This window comes from Corylus avellana, chromosome 5 (genome assembly GCF_965113065.1).
Source record: "Corylus avellana chromosome 5, dhCorAvel1.hap1.2, whole genome shotgun sequence".
NCBI lineage: Eukaryota > Viridiplantae > Streptophyta > Magnoliopsida > Fagales > Betulaceae > Corylus > Corylus avellana.
Genome location: NC_142494.1, coordinates 12,966,309 through 12,985,655, shown reverse-complemented (window position 1 = coordinate 12,985,655; position 19,347 = coordinate 12,966,309). Strand labels below are relative to the sequence as shown.

Below are 19,347 nucleotides of genomic sequence, written 5' to 3'. Positions count from 1 at the left end.
CATAATTTTTTCTGATCAACCAAAATTTTAAGACAAACATGAACATGCATTTTTTTTTTTTTTTAAGCAAGTTAAATGGGACAAAGTGTGTGTAAATGACTCTCATGCCCTCAAACTTAAATTACACATTGTCCCCAATGTGTATATACAAAGGAAAGATCATATCAGGGAGATGAGAAAACATAGCTGGAATAAGTATGGCTCATAGCATACCCCCAAACTTGAATGCGAGCACACTTGTTCCTGAAAAACAAAACACTAAAATAACAACGGAAAACAAAAAGAAAACTAAATATAAACAACAGAAAAATAAAAGGAAAAACAAACATAAAATACAAAGGATATGCTATGGTGTGCCTCCCATGAACGCTAAGTTTAACGTCTTCAGCCAGACTGTTGTCCCCTTTTAAACTTAAAGTACCAGTCTTTTGTTCTCTTGCACCAAAGATAATGAATTCTTCCTATTGTAGGGTGATTCCAAATATCTATAGATCGGGGTAGACCATTCTAAGTCTTCTTAAACAGTTTCTCATCCGGAAGGGAATCATGAACCAGAATAAAATAAGAAGAATACTCAGGCAACTTTTCTATCTTGATGCCCTCAATTTGCTCATCACATAACCCCAACAGACTTCTCTCTTGAACTCTTGGTAATTCGGGAATAGGAGTTGATGTTGAAGAAGTCTCAGTGCTTTATTCTTTTCCCGATGTGGTTCTTGTGGAACCTCAGTTTGCCCCTCCTTCCTCTCTTCCACTTGAATTTAAAATACTTCTTCATTCCTCAATGTGTTGATCTCTTGCTCATGATAGTAAGTGCATTCATCTTCCATGTAGTGTCTATCAGGGTTGGCCAATAATTGAATTTGACATTCTTCTTCTTGGTATTGTTGGGGCCAATAGATGGGAGGTGACTCTTCTTCTTGGTAGTGTTGAGACCAATTGATGGGAGATGACTCCTCTTCTTGGTATGCTTCTAACTTGGCAGTGTATTCCAACAGTTACATATTGGCTTCACTATGGCTAAGAAAGGAATATGACTGACCGTAGAACTGCGGAGATGGCTCCTCTTGGTATTGTTGAGGCCAATTGATGGGAGATGACTCTTGATCTGCAATTGAAGACATGGGACAAGTCTCAGTGGTATGGTCAATATGGGAACATATGGCACATACCTCGACTTGTGTAACTTGTTGAACAGGAGCAATGCTATGATTAGTCATGGCTTTCACGAGCATGTCCAGCTTTTTCTCCATGACAACCATTCGAGCCTGAATTCCACCATTGGTGCTCTCTTCATATATAACTTTTCCTTTGAGTCCTTGTCTCCCTTTAGATCAGAATTGTTGGGAGTTCTCATTTAAGGTCTCAAAGAGTTTATATGGCTTCCTCGCTGCTTTTCTCCATCAACATGCCACCATAGCTAAATCTACAAGACTGTTGTTAGGATCATTTAAACCCTCATAGAATGCCAGTACCTAATCATCTTGAGATAAATTGTGATGAGGGCATCTGAGAAGTAGCTCATTAAAGTGCTCCCATGCCTTGAAGAAAAGGTCTCCATCTTTTTGTTGGAAAGTCAGAATTTTCCTTCTCAATTGCCTTGTCTTTTAGGCTGGGAAAAACTTCTTTAAGCACTTTGTGGCTATCTCATCCCAGTTATGAATAGAACCTGCGGCCAAAGAATTGTATCATATCTTAGCATTATCTTTTAAAGAAAAAGGAAAGAGGATTAACCTGATTTCTTCTGGAGTTAAACCCTAGGCATTCTGAGTCTTGCAGAGATCAAAGAATTCTCGAATATGCCAATATGGGTTCTTTGTAGGTATGCCTTTATATTGTGGACCCATATTGAGCAGTTGCAGAGATAAATTGTAACTACTTTGCACAATGGGCTAGAAATTAATGCATAATGGCTGGTCGAGGATCTGGGGACTGAATAAACTGTTCATAGGTCTTTGCATCGGATGTGTATTGTCTCTTAACATGATTAAAACAAATTGAAAATTAAATAACAAAAATAAAAGGGAGAACTCACAAATGGCCCGAAGTGCTAGAACGTAGCTATTGTCTGGTAGTGTGCTCAATCGCACAGGGTGGGCCACCCAATCGCACTTGGGAAAAACTGCAAAATAAAAAAGAAAACACAATGTCTTCGGCACGGCTGTCTGGCTTTGCGCTTGATTGCTCTGCAGCAGTGCGCTCGATCGCACCGCTGCAGAACAGAATTAAATTTCAGAAACCAAATAACAAGAAAATTAAAAATAAAATGAACTAAAGGAAAAAAAAAAATTCTAAACAAAATTAAACAATCCTTGGCAATGGCTCCAAAAACTTATTGTGACAAATACTACCTAAATTAATAGATAATATTTGCTATGTTTTAACTCGCAAGTGCACAAGATCAAAACAATAGTATAGGGTGCAAGTACGAGATTATTCCTACGAGGATTGTTGATTTTGCTTAGAATTTATTTTCTAAATTAAAATATCAACTTTGTCGCGAAATTAATATTATGAAAATAAATAAAGATAAATGAAAAGGTAGGACTTTGATATCCACCACTAATCATGCTCAATAATATAACAATATGACAATGTTTTAATCATATTATGAATATCTAATGTTTGCCAACCTAAGGGCATGAGTGTCTACTCCTTAAGCAATTGATCTCCCTAAACAACGAATTAGGTATGTGTGTCTACTCTAATTCTTTTATTTCTTAAAGGATTTAGCATAGGTGTCTACTCCTTAAGCAATTGATCTCCCTAAGCAATGAATTAGGTATGGGTGTCTACTCTAATTCTTTTTTTTCTTAAAAGATTTAGCATGGGTGTCTACTAAGTTATTCTTTAAAAAAACATAAATCTATGAAAATCGACAAACACATGAAGCCTAGGGCATATGTGTCTACTCCCGGTTCCCCATGTTGCTTAACCCAAGAATCCATGAGGAGATTCTTTTATCACTCTACTAAGCCCAGGACTCGATCATCCAAATTCACTTAAATAACTAATCCATACCACATGCATATGTTGATCAGACACATTCATATGAGGAATTCGATAAAACAAGAATTAATCAAGTTAAGGATCACAATATGATTATTACAAAGGCACCGATATTGAAATATGAAATAAACATAATTAGAGCTTCAATCTAGCCCTACTAAAGTATTTAGTTACACATAATTAAAATAATGCGAACAGAAAGAACCGAAAACTGTTCCTAGAAGTTGCCTCCAAATTCTCCTCTCCAAAGTAGTCTATTGAATGATGTCTTGAGTTGTAAGGCTTAGACGTCTATTTATAGAGCTTATGAGAGTCCTAGAAGCTCTAATAATCCTAGAACAATCGTAGGTTTAAAGTCCTAGTTCAACTAGGACTTGGAAAACCTAGTTTGGGAAGGAAAAGGAGTTTTGCCGCATATAACTTTTCTCCAGCGCCCGAGTGCGCTTGATCGTAGGCTTTGTGCACTCGATCGTACACCTATGATCGATCTCTGGTGATGGATGCTCGAGCGCATATGCGCTCGAGCCTAGGTGTAGTGCTCTCGAGTGCACTGCCTCTGGGTGCTTCCTCTTGATCCAAGACTTCTAGCTTTTTCCCAATTTTGTCCTTTAAGCCCGATACTTCCAGAATTGTTTCATTTTCCTCAAAAACCTATAAAAAGACGTAAAATACAAAAAGGAAGTAAAATTGCACAAGCTAACAAAACTAAGAAATTAACAAATGTAAATTAAGGGGCTAAAATATGAATATTTTAGCACTTATCAGTAAACCATAGGGGTCAAAAAATAAAGAAGGTAAACTACAAGGGTGAATAAGGTATTTAACCCTAATTTTTAACATGTACCAAATACCTTTGTGATTTTAAAAAGTAAAGATTTTAAAAACATAATTTTTAAAAATATAATATGAAAAGGGTAATTTTATCATAAATCCTTGGGTCAACGCGTCAAAATTTTTTTGTTCCTAAGTTTTTTTTTCGAAAATTTACTCTGTGGGTCAATCGAAATGCCAATAAAATCCTTGCCGTCAAATTTTTTTAACTTTCGTTAATGCCACACAGCATAATAATTTTTTATTAATTTAATTTAAAAATTAAATATAAAATACTAATAAAATACTAATAAAATAATAATTAAATTAAATTAAATTAAATTATAAAATTATAAATAAAAAAATTCGAAAGGGTGGCCGGAAGCCACTCCTGGCCAACCCAAACCTTCACTTGCTTGCATTCTGATTTTGTTTGCAGTACATGTTTATGTATACAAGCAAAGAGATACGAGCCCCTTTTTGCTGTGCGCAAGCAAGACAGTAGAGTAGTTTTTCTTTGGCGGTGACTAACAATGGAGGGGTCTGGAGTATGCATCTCAACATCCAAATAGCAAGTCGAAAGGGCTAATGAGAAACAAATACGAAAGGGAAGAGCAAGAGGTGTTGAGACCTGAGAGCTAGCTGTTCGTAGACAGATTTCTTTTTCTATTTCATGCTCTCGGATTCTGCATCACAGTAATTGAAGTTTGTTTTCTTATTAATTGGAAAAAAAAAAAAAAACATTTTATCTTTTAATTTCTATCATGATCTCCTTCTTTCCTTTTTCTTTTTGATTGGTTTTATTTAACTACTTATTAAAGTGAAAAACGAAAAAGAAAGTATAATTTTTGGTTTGGTAAAGTTGGTTTCAGTGTGATGAATTGCTTACCAAGTTTAAAAGAGGTAGACATGTTTGCAGTAAGTCATTGATCCGTTGTTCAAAAGGAAAACAAATACTGAGGGCTTTTTGGCGGGTATAAGTCATCGAGTGCTTCTGTAAATAAGGGGGGAAATTCCAGAAAAAGCTCCAAGGGAAGTGAAGCATGAAGCTGTAGCTTCATGTGTGGACTCTGTTTAGGTTGTGTAAAATAGGGGAGAACAGAGTGAGTGTGGTTTCTGTTTGGTTCCCGAGAAAATGTTGGAAATGAAAAGGACGTGTTTGGTTGCTGAGGAGACTGAGGCAATTGAAGTTTGAAGCAAAATGGAAAAAATTCGACTTTTATCATCTGAAATCGTTGGACAAGAGTTTAATTAAGGATTTGTGATTAATCAAACAAAATCAGAATGCAAGCCAGTGAAAGTTTGGGGTGGCCTTCGAATTTTTATTTTTATTTTTATTTTTTTTATATTTAATTTTTAAATTAAATTAATAAAAAATTATTATGCTGACATGGCATTAACAGAAGTTAAAAAAATTTGACGGCAATGATTTTATTGGCATTTTCATTTACCTAGGGAGTAAATTTTCGAAAAAAAAAAAAAAAACTTAAGGACAAAAAAATTTTGGTGCATTGACCCAAGGATTTATAATATAATTACCCCTTTAAAAAGTAAAGATATTAAAAACATAATTTTTAAAAATATAATTTTTAAAATTGCACTTATTGAAACCACAATCTCAAACAGACCCTTAATCTATTATAATATAAAAGATAATCAAGCAATTAGATGAATATAGATCAAGATCTCCTCTTTATAGAAATTATGTTTCTATGCGACAATTATTGTGATATATATGGGGACTCCCGCTTAAAGAGAGGCTCTGCCTTCTCTCTAGAATTCATCTATCTCTTTTCTTCTAAACAACACCAAGAAAAACTTCAAGAGGACCCTCCTCCCCTATTCACGGTAGCAATACTCGGTGTCTTCTCTATTGGCTCCACCGGTCTTCGTTTCTGGCGGATTGCGTTAGATCTAGTTTGTAGATCTAGATCTAGATCCAGATCTAGTCTCTTCAACCTTAGATTTGATTGTCTTCTTCGACCAAGGCGTGTCTTTCGAAGGGATGTCTACGATACCGTGCTCCTCCGCTACTGCTTGTGGGGTTCTGTTTTTTGTTTTTTATTTTGTTTGTCCTAGCCTTCGGGTTGAGGATAGATTTGTTGTCTTGCCCATCGGGTTGAGGATGAAGTAGATCGGTATAGGGGCTTAACTCTCATGGCCGGATTTTTAGTTTCTAGTTGTTTTTTATTTTTGTTTTGTATTTGGGCTATCTATGTCCTAGATTTAGTCTACACGAAGCAGATCTGTTCCTTAAATATAATTGCACACGTGTTTGCGGAAGCTTGAAGTCATTTTTATAACTTTGTAACCTTCATAACTTTTGGCTATGATTCTTTAGAGTTGTATACTCTATGATGTAAGACCTTTATGCTCATGAAATTTCATCAATGGAAGTTCCATATTTCTCAAAAAGAGAGTCCCGCTTAAATACAATGATTATATGAATAATAATGACAAAATCACAATGAGGGAGACAAATCTTATAGCAATATTTTATCTCTCAAGCTACGTAGAATTCTACAAGAAATTAGCTAGCTAAAATCCTATAAAAGGAACTCAAGGAAAGGGACTAGGAGTATCTCAAAAACCTTTGCTTATTGCTTTATTTCACTCTAATATTTGCTTGTAGGTAGCCCATCTCTGGTCTGAATAGTTCTCATCTCTCTAAAATATAAAATCTAAAATCACCGCTAAGGCTGGCTTATAGGTTTCTTTCTCCAAATTTTTAAATATCCATGGCGGATCTACACCCATCTGTAGTAGATTTTCACGGACCTATGCTTATATATAGTAAATATGTGTTCAATTATAACAGATCTATGTTCGCTCACATCAAATTGGCATTTAGCTCCACCAATATGCAAGATAAGTTGACGTTCTTCTCTTTAATCCAATTTGTTAACTCGTGGCAACTAAGAATTTATGGGGTATTTTTATGTATATAGATCTTCGTGTTTGATAGTTGGTTACTTTTGTACGGGTTTTTTGGTTTGTTGTAAGCGTTGTTTATGGAAATGGAATGAAGAAGATGATGATATTCTGAATAATACTGGAAATATATTTAAAAGGTAAGGAGCAATTTCGAGAATGCTTGATATCCTAATAATCCAAGGCTAGATATTGCAAACAACATTATGATTTCTTACCCCTTATATCCATTGGCAACCATTGTTATAGGCTTAATTTTGTCAGAGTATTTCTAATAGAATTGCAGTTGCTCAACCCATACAGTTGTCCAACCTCTACAGCCGTCTAGCCTAAAGTGCCACAAATAAATTGAAACGCACGCTTATACAAAATGTAAAGAAATACAAGCAAAATGCAAGCTTGCAGAAACTAAGAAATAAAGCAACACAACAAAATAAAATAAAAAAGTAAATCCAGCTGTCTTAAAGCTTCTTGAGTCTACCTAACTTTGACCAAAAATGCTTTTGCCATAGTTCTCCCTCTAGGATATACCCATAACAACTCTCCCCCCTTCAAAGCACCTTGCCCACAAGGTGCGGATATTGTTCCTACAATTTCTAGAGACTCTCCCAGGTATCGTCCTTCAGGTCAACTCCCTTCCAGTGGATGAGGACTTCGGTAAGGGCTTGACAATTTTTCTTAATCAAAGGGCGATCTAGAAATTTTTCATGTTCCGGTTTAAATTCTCCATGTCGATCCATTGGAGGCAATGTGGCTAAAAGTGTGGTATGATGACCCAACTTTGAATTCAAGCATGTCTATGGAAAGAAGGATGGTTATGAGCTTCAAAAGGTAAGTTCAACTTGTAAGAGCATTCTTAGCAGCCTCACCAAATTTTACTCACCAAAATAACCAAAAGTACATTTTTTTTACTTTATTTTAAGAACCCACTTTTTTAGAGCACCCCAGTGTTGTGCAAATTTATTTAACTCACAAGTGCACGAATCGTTTATAATTTAATGAATTACAAGTGCGAGGTCGAACCCACAAAGAATTGTATTTTTTGAAAGAGCAATTTAAATCTAAACTAATTAAACCCCACCTAGTTCCAAAAGGGTTTTGAATTTAGTTTTGAAAATTAAAAGACTAAACATAAAACAAATAAACTAAGTAATTCAATAGATAAAAGTACTAAGGATGCAAAATCCATACTCACCAAATCATAACAACATACTTTATGTTCATCAATATTAAACTGAAGTTCTCACAATTTAAATCTTATGTATGTTTTACTATGCTTCAAAGAATTAATCAAAATCATCTCATGTATCCATTCATTGACCAAATCACAAAAGGAATCCAATATCAATCAAATCATCAAATGTATCCGTATATCACAAAAGATATCCAATCTTAATTGAAATACCAAATGTATCTGTAGAACAAATCATAAGGGATATCCAATTTTTATGAGTTAAAAATCAAGCAATCAATTGTGTGAAATTATCCTAAATCATCAAGTGTATCCTTGAATCACAACAAGATATCCAAGAATCATGCCACATATTGAAAAGAAGTAAAACAATTGAAATAATAAACCAATAAAATCGGAATAATAAAAACTTACAATAAAGTGATGCTGTTCTTCATCGGTGAGGCTTCAACCCCAACCTTAGTTGAGAATTTAGCTCCACATGATTATGAAACTAAAACCTAAACCTAAACATAAAGAGAAACTAAAAATTAAACCTAAACATAAAGAAAAACTAAACTAAAAGAAAAGCTGTGGATTACATTCTATCTCCAAAATTGTATCCCAAAACTAGTCTCTAGAATTGTATATTTTCTTGAATGCAAAAAGATCTATCTATAGGCTTAGAAAAGTCTTAGAAGCCCAGGTAAACCTAGATAATTCGGAGGTCTGTCTCCCAGTCAAAATAAAAGTCTGAAATCAGAATAAGATTCGTCCAGATTTGTGTCTTTTTATTGTGGGGCGATTTTGGCATAGTAACCGTCCGAATTAGGAAAATCCTATTTCACAACAAATTGTATTATTTTGAGTTATCTTTCCAATGCCACATGAATCACTTCAATCAGATATTTGAGCCAAAAGTTATGATCAAAATACTAAGCTGTGTACAAAATCTGAATTTGAATCCAATCCGAAATCTTATCCAATTTGATCTTTAATTCGATTTAACCTTTTTCTTGGATTTGGTTAAACTTAACAACATCATCTAGGTCTTCTCAAAGTATGCTTTCTTCCAAACTTTGCATTCTTCCCTTTAAAGTTGTCGTTTTTTTTCAATGACCTACAAAAGACTAAAAACACAAAACTAACACAAAACATTAAATAACGACACAACTAAAGCATTCACTAAATGTAAATAAAGGAGTCCAAGTATGCAATATTTGACACTTATCAGATATCTCTAAACTTACATTTTGCTAGTTCCTTAGCAAAACAAAATGAAGCAAAAAATAAAAGCAAGAAACATAAATCCTCTTTCGTGGTAGAGACGATTGCATTTAGCATATGCAACAAGACTTTTAAACCCATGGGCATCCTTAGTGGACGAGTAAAGTCTCATGAAGGCTTAACAGGAATGATACCCACAAACATTGTAGCACTATGTTGTTAACAAGAAAGAAGTTTCACATAAACCATGGTTCTTATTCATGAGCAAACTTAAAAAGACAAACACAATCATCACAGTCAAAAGAAAATCCAGAATCAAATCACTCATAAATGGACAATTGAGACCTTATATGTTTTGAAAAGTGTAAAGAGTAATTAGCATACAATCATGAAGCTTTCAGTTTAAACTCAAGACAAGTTGCATAAAATTTGTAAAAATCTCTATCAAATGAAACAACCAAGGCAAGATATGCATTTTTTTTTTTTTTTTTTTTTTTTTACAAGCTTTGCAATGTCTAACTCCTTTAAGCTTTCTAATTGACCCATGTAATAAGTGTTAGGCCAATGACTCCCAAGCCAGGTGGCTTTAGGGCACTAGATGTAGAACATCCCTAAGGGCTTATTAACTTAAGTCAAAAAGGCTACGAAGTCAGATTAGCCATATCATAAATCAACACTGAACTTCACACATTTTGACGCGAACACTCAGTACTTAATGAGGCAAGAGGTCTAGTTACTCTGCGGAAAACTCAACATGATCTTTCTTTTCTTTTTCCTTCTTTTATATATTTATTTATTTCTTCTTATATATATATATATATATATATATATATATATATATATATATATTGCAAGCCAATGGTTATTCATCAATAGGTCATCCAACAAATCTCAAAGAGAACAAACTTAAGCTCAAATATCATACCTTATAGAAAACATGCTAATGTGCTCATAAAAAATTATCTTAAAACAAGTGAAATCTCTTTTACCCAAAAATAAGTCAAATGACTCAGACTCCTAATGGCATAATGATGTGTTCAACCCTTTAAGCAAGCTAATGAAATGCAAATCACAGTTACAATTTAACTCAAACTTGACAACAACATAACACAATTATTATTTTTTTTTTAACACAAAAAGACAAATAAAAATAAACAAATAAGAACAAAAATAAAGAGACAAAGTGTTTTTCCATACCCCCAAACTTGAATTACACATTGCCCTCAATGTGTAGTATAAAAATACATTACCGGAAGTAAGGAAACATCAAGGTGTGAAAAAGGGGCAGGGCATCATCTAAACTCAAACACCAAAACACCTGTCATCAAAATTAACAACAATTTTTTTTTTAATAGAAACAAAAATCAAAAGATTAATTGCTGTTAGAAACAAAAACAAATAAAAATAACATGTAATGAAAAAGGAAAGAAAGAATTTGTCGAGTGAAGTGCAAAAAATAAACTGAAGGATAAAACTTTACAGCACTTCTCCCTATCATGCGGATGTCCAACCAATCTCTTCCACCCCTTCTTCTTCAAAACTTCATACTCCTCTGGAAGGATGTTTCGCCATCTTATGCAGAATTGCTTGCTTCGAAGGATCTTCTTAGGAAAGTGGTTCCTAGATTTGTGTGCTTGTGTGCACAAGTCCTTGAGTATCTTGACGTAAGATGGCTTTTTGAGATATTCAAGCGATGAAGCTTTGGGCTCTTGATATGTCTCAAGATGGACAGTGATGCAGACAAGAGCTTCAGTACTCACTTCCATGTCACTGGGCAGATTAGGATATGTTGGGGGCTCACTGTTCTCATGGTGCTCAACTTGCTCAGGGTGCTCAACTTCTTCTTCTTTTTCTTCCTCAATGTTATCAACAATTTTCTCACTCTCAAGTGTGGTGGTGACTTGAGCATGCTCAACTTGCTCTGCTTGTTCCTCTTTGTTATCCACAATTTCCTTCTCATCAACCATGTAGTGTAAAATGAATGGACATTCGCTTTGGTGGTGAGTAGGATTATAACAATATTCACAAAATAGAGATAGTCCCCACTTATTTATAGTTCTGATAGAGGCCGACCAAACTGCCTTGAGTTCCGCTATTCTTCATTTTAAGTCATCAGTGTGAGCAGTTGGACAAAATTGAAATACCTCATCTTTAGGAAGATAATTTTTTATAACACTTTCCTCTCTTTCAAAGTTGGAGGTGGCTTGGACATGCTCATGATAAGAATTTCCGGACTCATCCTCATCAATCATGTAGTGTCCTTGAGCCTTCAACTGACTTTGAAAATCTTCTTCCTTATTGTTATCCTCTTTGCTCTCATTGTCCCAATATTGAGTCATTGGGTCAAGTTGATGTTCAGATGGGTGTTCATTTTCACTTTGGCCAATTCATTCTTCCATCCCTGCGGTAGCATGAGTATTGGCATCTTTGAGCTCTTGACGTAGTTCTTGTAGGGTTTATTTGGTGAAATCTTTTAGCTCTTGTATAGCTTGGGAGTTGGACTGATTGACTTTTTCTATTAACGTTTTCATCATGTTTTCCAGTGATGATTGTGGTGTAGGCTGTGACACTTGAGTGGTGGACTAATAAACAGGCGATTGAGCTTGATGATTGAACTATGGATATTCTGAATGGTGCAATTCATCAAATTGGTGAGCATAATTTCCTGTAGCCTGAGCTGACCATGAGAAATTAGATTGGTTGCTCCAGTCCGTGTTGTAATAATTGGAATTTGAATAAAACCCTGGACTGGAGAAATTTGTGTTCATTTGCTCATATGGAAAATTAGAAGCTTGTCCCCATGATGGACAATCACTATAAGGATGATAAGGATTGGAGCAGTATGAACAAGGCTTATGTGGGTAAAAATCTTGAGGGTAGTTGGTAGGAGCTGGTGTCCTGTAACTAGGAGAGGCATTAAAATCATTAAAATGAAAATTCATGTTTCCCCCTCACTTTTTAGCACGCAAATATCCCACATAAAACATTAACCATTTTTTTAAATATTAAAAAAAAAATAAAAAAAACGATTAACTACCTAAACAAATAAAACTGAAATTTAAAAACTCACAAAAAGGACCAAAAATAAATTTTTGACAAAAATCTACGGAACTGCTGCAATTGCTGCGAGTGCGCTCGATCGCGTTGATGTACGCTTGATCGCACTTGAGTGAAGATGCGGCAGTTAACGAGCACAGGTGCGCTTGAGATTGCTATCTTGGCCACGAGTGCACTCGATCGTAGCAGGGCTACGATCGATCGCACTAGCAGGGGGTGCGGAAGGTGCTGCGGTAGAGCTGTAAAACAAGCCAAAAAAAAAACAAAACAACAAATAAAAAGAAAAATCCTTTTTAAAATTTTTTTTTTATTAGTAACAGAAATAAAATAAATTGCGGAAAAATAAAATCCTAATTATAACTAGTAGAAGAATAAAACTAATCTAGAAATAAATTGGTTTCAAAAATTGAACAATTCCTTGGCAACGACTCAAAAAACTTGTTGTGCAAATTTATTTAACTCGCAAGTGCACAAATCGTTTGTAATTTAATGGATTGCAAGTGCGATGTCGAACCTACAGAGAATTGTATTTTTCGAAAGAGCAATTTAAATCTAAACTAATTAAATCTTCACCTAGTTCCAAAAGGGTTTTGAATTTCGTTTTGAAAATTAAAAGACTAAACATAAAACAAATAAACTAAGTAAATCAATAGATAAAGGTACTAAGGATGCGGAATCCACACTCACCAAATCATAACAACGTACTTTATCTTCATCAATATTAATCTGAAGTTCTCACAATTTAAATCTTTTGTATATTTTACTATGCTTCAAAGCCATCCCATGTATATTAATCAAAACCATCCCATGTATCCATTCATTGACCAAATCACAAAAGGAATCCAATATCAATCAAATCATCAGATGTATCCGTAAATCACAAAAAAATATCCAATCTTAATTGAAACACCAAATGTATCCGTAGAACAAATCACAAGGGATATACAATTTTTATGAGTTAAAAATCAAGCAATCAATTATGTGAAATTATCCGAAATCATCAAGTGTATCCTTGAATCACAACAAGATATCCAAGAATCATGCCACATATTGAAAAGAAGTAAAATAATTGAAATAATATACCAATAAAATCGAAAGAATAAAAACTTACAATAAAGCGATGTTGTTCTTCATCGGTGAAGCTTCATCCCCAACCTTAGTTGAGAATTTAGCTCCACATGACTATGAAACTAAAACCTAAACCTAAACCAAAAGAAAAAGTAAGGCTCCGTTTAATTCGACGTAAAATGGTTTCCGACGGAAAATATTTTCACCAAAGTCATTTTCCCTGAAAATATTTTGTATCAAGAACATTTTACGGCATTTACCACGCACACGGAAAATATATATATATATATATATATATATATATATATATATATATATATATATATATATATAATTTTTCCAATAAGGTCCTGAGTTTACTGGGACCTGCCCAGTACTTGACCTGGACCCACCCAGGACTTGTTTGAGACCCTACCAAGACCTGCCCGGGACTTGACCGGAACCCGCTCGGGATTTGACTGAAACCTGCCTGGGACTTGTCCGGGACCTCGCCTGGACTTGCTTGGGACTGTTATGCAAAATATCTACCTAAATTAATAGGTAAATAATTGTACGTTTTACCTGCAAGTGCACAAGGTCAACATAGTAGTATATGGTGCAAGTACTGGATCATTCCCACAAGGATTTCTGAATTTTTGTTTAAAAATAAACTCCTAAAGTAAAACAAAGATTGATTGTCTAAGTGATGACAATAAAATGTAGGGCTTTGATATCCACTACTAATTATATTTAGCTAATATAACAATATGCCAATGCTTTGATTATGTTATGCATATCTAATGTTTATCAACCTAAGGGCATGGCGTATACTCCTAAGGCTATAGATTTCCTTAAGCAACGAGTTAGGCATGGCGTATACTCTAACTCTTTTCTTTTCTAGGAGATTTAGCATGATGTATACTAAGTTGTTCCTTAGGAAATCATATGTTCTATGGAAATCGACAAACACATGAGGCCTAGGGCATGGCATATACTCTCGGTTCCCCATGTTGATTAACCCAAGAATCGCGGTGTGGATTCTTTTGTTACTTATGTTAAACCCAGGACTCGGTCATCAAATTGATTTAACTAACTAGTCCATACCACATGCATAAGTTGATCAGACACACACATATGAGGAATTCATGTAAGTAGGCATTAATCAAGTTAAATAGCACAACAAGATCATTACAAAGGTGCCAATATTGAAATATTAACTAAACATAACTAGGGCTTCAATCTAACCCTACTAATTAAATTAGCTACACATAAAATTGATGTTAAACATCTTCATAAAGAAAAGAAAAGAAAGGAAAAGAATAAACCCGAGACTTGAACTTGAAGAGCTCCTCTTCTTCTCCTTACAAAGCATACCTATTCTAGAGGCTTAAGGGTCTATTTATAGGCTTTAGAAGTCCTTGACAAAGTAGTAAACCTAGGGATTTCGTAGGGTTTCTAAACCTATTACAATTGGGAGTTGGAAAACCCTAATATGGAAAGAATGACAATCTGGCCGCCACTTGATATGTCTCCTGCGCACGGGTGCAATCGATCGCAACTCGTATGCGCTCGATCGCAGGTTTGCGATCGATCCTCTTCTGCCATGCGCTCGATCGCTCCTGGCCTGGATTGTGCTTTGTCTTCTCGGGTACTGCGCTCGATCACCGTGTCAAAGAGCTCCTAATTTTCCATCTTCTCTCTTTTGAGCCCAAATCATCTAGATTTACTTCATTTTCTTCCAAAAGCCTACAAAAGTATGAAAAACACAAAAAGGAATTAAAATGACCTAATTAACCAAAACCAAAGGATTAAAACATGCAAGTTAAGGGATGAAAATATGAATATTTTAGCACTTATCATGCCCCCAAACTTACATATTGCTAGTCCCTTTGCAATACAAAACTAAAAACAAGAATGGAAAAACAGAAAACAAAAGATAAATCAATCTTTTGTGAGATGTACGATTGCATTTAGCGTATGCAACAAGCCTTTTAAACCCCTAGGAATTCCCTAGTGGACGAGTGAAGTCTCGTGAGGGTTTTCCAAAAATGTTACCCACAAACATCATGCACAGTTCATGTTATTTCAAAAATTAAAGCATCACTTCAAGATCATGATTTTCATTCATTAGCTAGCTTAAAAAGATGAACTCCATCTTCACAATGAATTGGAATCTCAAAGTGCAATTACTTGCAAAGGACATGTTGAATCATCACAAGCTTGAAATTTGTGTACAGTGAATTAACACAAAATTATGAGGCTTCCAAATCTTTCCAATATGCAATGTCTCCATATCTCAAAATTCACTAGAATCCCTATTAGAATGAAAAACCATGGCATATATATATATATATATATATATATATATATATATATATATTCTCTCTCTCTTTTTTTTGGTCAGATTGTGCAATGTTTGGTTCCCTTAAGCTTTCTAATTGACCCTTGTAGCGAGTGTTAAGTCAATAACTCCCAAACCAAGTGATTTTAGGGCATTAGGTGTAGAGACACCCCTAAGGACCTACTGACTCGAGTCAAAAAGGCTACAAAACCAAACTAACCTTGACATCAATCAAATCAAAATTTTTCACCTTTTGACGTGAACATTCAATGCTTTGAGGCAAGAGGCCCAGTTACTCAGTGAAAAGCTTATCAATGATCATATTTTTCTTTTTCTTTTTCTTTTTTTCTTTTTTTTTTCTTTGATATATATATGCCAAAGTATCCATCTAATAAATCATCCAATTTCACCTAAGACATAGAAACACACACATTAGACTTCATGTCATACCACACAAATTATGTGCTAATGTGCTTGTGTAAGATTAGATCAAACATGTGAATTCTCAACTATCCTAAGCAAGTAACCAAACTGAAAAACTTAATTATCAGATCATGTGTTCAAAATTTTAAGCTCACTGATGAATTCAAGCTACAATTCTTTTAGAATAACTTAAAATTTTAGGATAAACATGAACATGCATAAATTTTATTTATTTATTTATTTATTTCAAGTAAACAAACAAACACATAAAAAAAAATAACATGAAATTGGGACAAAGTGTGTGTGAACAACATGTGTGCCCATACCCTCAAACTTAAATGACACATTGTCCCCGTTGAGTCTAAGTAAAGGAAAGAATGTACCCGGGAGATGGTCAATATGATCTTGAAAGCATGGCTCATAGCACCCCCCAAACTTGAAGTGAAGCACACTTATCCCTGCAAAATACGAAAACACACAAACAAGAAAAAAGAAACAAAACTAAAGATGAATAAAAAGAGTAACTTAAAACACACTAATCAAAACAAAATAAAAAGATAACTATAGGATGCTGCCCAAGTGCGCTCGATCGCACTTGCGCAAGACTGTGCATGTGTGGGTGATGTGCGCTCGAGCGCACACAAGGTGTGTTCGATCGCACTAACGGAATGTACAACAACCAAAAGTCGGTTATTGCGCTCGATCGTACACAGGGTGCGCTCAATCGCAGTAACAGAATGCAATGAACCACAAGTGGAGACTTGTGCTCGATCGCATGCAGGTTGCGATCGATCGCAATAACAGAATGTAAAAATATGACAAAATACTTGAAACACTAAAATACCAAAGTAAAATAAAACACAAAGGAAAACACAAACAAAATATAAAATAAAACAAACAACAAAACAAAAGGATATGCTATGGGGTGCCTCCCATGAGCGCTAAGTTTAACGTCTTCAGCCAGACTGTGGCACTTTTAAACTTGAAGCACCAGTCTTTTCTTCTCTTGCACCAAAGGGAATGGATCTTTTTAGTTGCAAGGTGATTCTGAGTGTTTTTAGATTGGGGGAGACCACTCCGAGATTTCTCAAACAGTTGCTCATCCGGTGGGGAATCATGAATTGGAATATAGTAAAAAGAAAACTCAGGAAGCTTCTCTATGTTGATGTCCTCAAATTGCTCATCACATAACCCCAGATGACTTCTCTCTTGGACTCTTGGTAATTCGGGAATAGGAGCTGATGTTGAAAAAGTCTCAGTGCTCTCTTCCTTTTCCTGATGTGGTTCCTCTAGAACCTCAGTTTGCTCCTCCTTCCTCTCTTCCTCTTGATTTTCAACTGCTTCTTCACTCCTTAATGTGGTAATTGCTTGCTCATGATGGTAAGTGCACTCTTCCTCCATGTATTGTTTATTAGGATTGGCAACAAATTGACTTTGACACTCTTCTTCGTGGTATTGTTGAGGCCAATTAATGGGAGGTGGCTCCTCTTCATGAGCTTCTATCTTGGCAGTGTATTCCAATAGTTGCATATTGGCTTCATTGTGGCTAAGAAAGGAGTATGATTGACCATGGAACTGCAGAGATGGCTCCTCTTCTTGGTGTTGTGAAGGCCAATAAATGGGAGATGGCTCCTCTTCATGATAATGTTGGGACCAATTGATGAGAGATGACTCTTGATCTGCCATTGAAAACATGGGACAAGTCTTAGTGGTGTGGTCAATATGGGAACATATGGCACATACCTCGATTTGTGTAACTTATTGAACAGGAGCACTGCTATGATTAGTCATAGCTTTCATGAGCATGTCCAACATTTTCTCCATGGTAGCCATTTGAGCCTAAATTCCTCCATTGGTGCTCTCTTCATATATGCATTTTCCTTTGAGTCCTTGTCTCCCATTAGATGTGAATTGTTGGGAATGCTCACTCAATGTCTCGAAGAGCTCCATAGCTTCCTCGCTACTTTTCTCCATCAACATGCTACCATAAGCTAAATCTACAAGACTCTGGTTAAGATCATTTAAACCCTCATAGAATGTCAGTACTTGATCGTCTTGAGATATATTGTGATGAGGGCATCTGAGAAGTAGTTCTTTAAAGTGTTCCCATGCCTCGAAGAAAGGGTCTCCATCTTTTTGTTGGAAGGTCAAAATTTCCCTTCTCAATTGCCTTATCTTGTGGGATGGGAAAAACTTCTTTAAGAATTTTGTGGCTATCTCATCCCAAGTATGAATAGAACCTGCGGCCAAAGAATTGTACCATCTCTTAGCATTATCTTTTAAAGAAAAAGGGAAGAGGATTAACCTGATTTCTTCTGGAGTTAAACCCTAAATATTTTGAGTCTTGTAGAGATCACAAAATTCTCGAATATGCCAATATGGGTTCTCTGTAGGTGTGCCTTTATAGTGTGGAATCATATTGAGCAATGGAGATAAATCGTAACTGCTCTGCACAATGGGCTGAAAATTAATGCATGATGGCTGGTTGAGGATCTGGTAACTGAATGAACTTTCCATAGGTCTTCGCACCGGAGGTGTATTGTTTCTCAACATGATTAAAAGAAAAAGAAAATTAAATAACAAAATAAAAATAAAAAGATAAATAAAAGAAATAAATCATATCTGTAATTAGTGCAGTAACTATGCTGCTCTCTGGATGTGTGATCAATCGCACTGGTGCACTCAATCGCCCTGGTTTGGTGCTCGAGCGCACCTCTAAAGGCAAAACAGGAACTGCAGAAAAAACTAGAAAAACAGAAAAATTTAAAACAAAAATAAAATAAAGGAAAAAAAATTCCAAACAAAATCAAACAATCCTCGGCAACGGCGCCAAAAACTTGATGTGCAAAATATATATCTACCTAAATTAATAGGTAAATAATTGTACGTTTTACCTGCAAGTGCACAAGGTCAACATAGTAGTATATGGTGCAAGTACAGGATCATTCCCACGAGGATTGCTGAATTTTTGTTTAAAGATAAATTCCTTAAGTAAAACAAAGATTGATTGTCTAAGTGATGATAATAAAAGGTAGAGCTTTGATATCCACCACTAATTATATTTAGCTAATATAACAATATGCCAATGCTTTGATCATGTTATGCATATCTAATGTTTGTCAACCTAAGGGCATGGCGTATACTCCTAAGGCAATGGATTTCCCTAAGCAACAAGTTAGGCATGGCGTATACTCTAACTCTTTTCTTTTCTAAGGGATTTAGCATGATGTATACTAAGTTGTTCCTTAGGAAATCATATGTTCTATGGAAATCGACAAACACATGAGGCCTAGGGCATGGCATATATTCCCGGTTCCCCATGTTGATTAAC

At 35.2% G+C, this 19,347-nt stretch overlaps 2 non-coding genes across 2 annotated transcripts; both read left to right on the top strand.

Moving 5' to 3' along the window:
* Positions 1–1,491: 1,491 nt before the first annotated feature.
* Positions 1,492–1,599, top strand: LOC132183472 (small nucleolar RNA R71). Its single transcript, XR_009440436.1, has one exon. It is a non-coding gene; the product is annotated as a small nucleolar RNA R71 (small nucleolar RNA).
* A 16,479-nt stretch (positions 1,600–18,078) lies between these two features.
* Positions 18,079–18,185, top strand: LOC132183473 (small nucleolar RNA R71). The gene has a single exon (XR_009440437.1). It is a non-coding gene; the product is annotated as a small nucleolar RNA R71 (small nucleolar RNA).
* Positions 18,186–19,347: the final 1,162 nt, after the last annotated feature.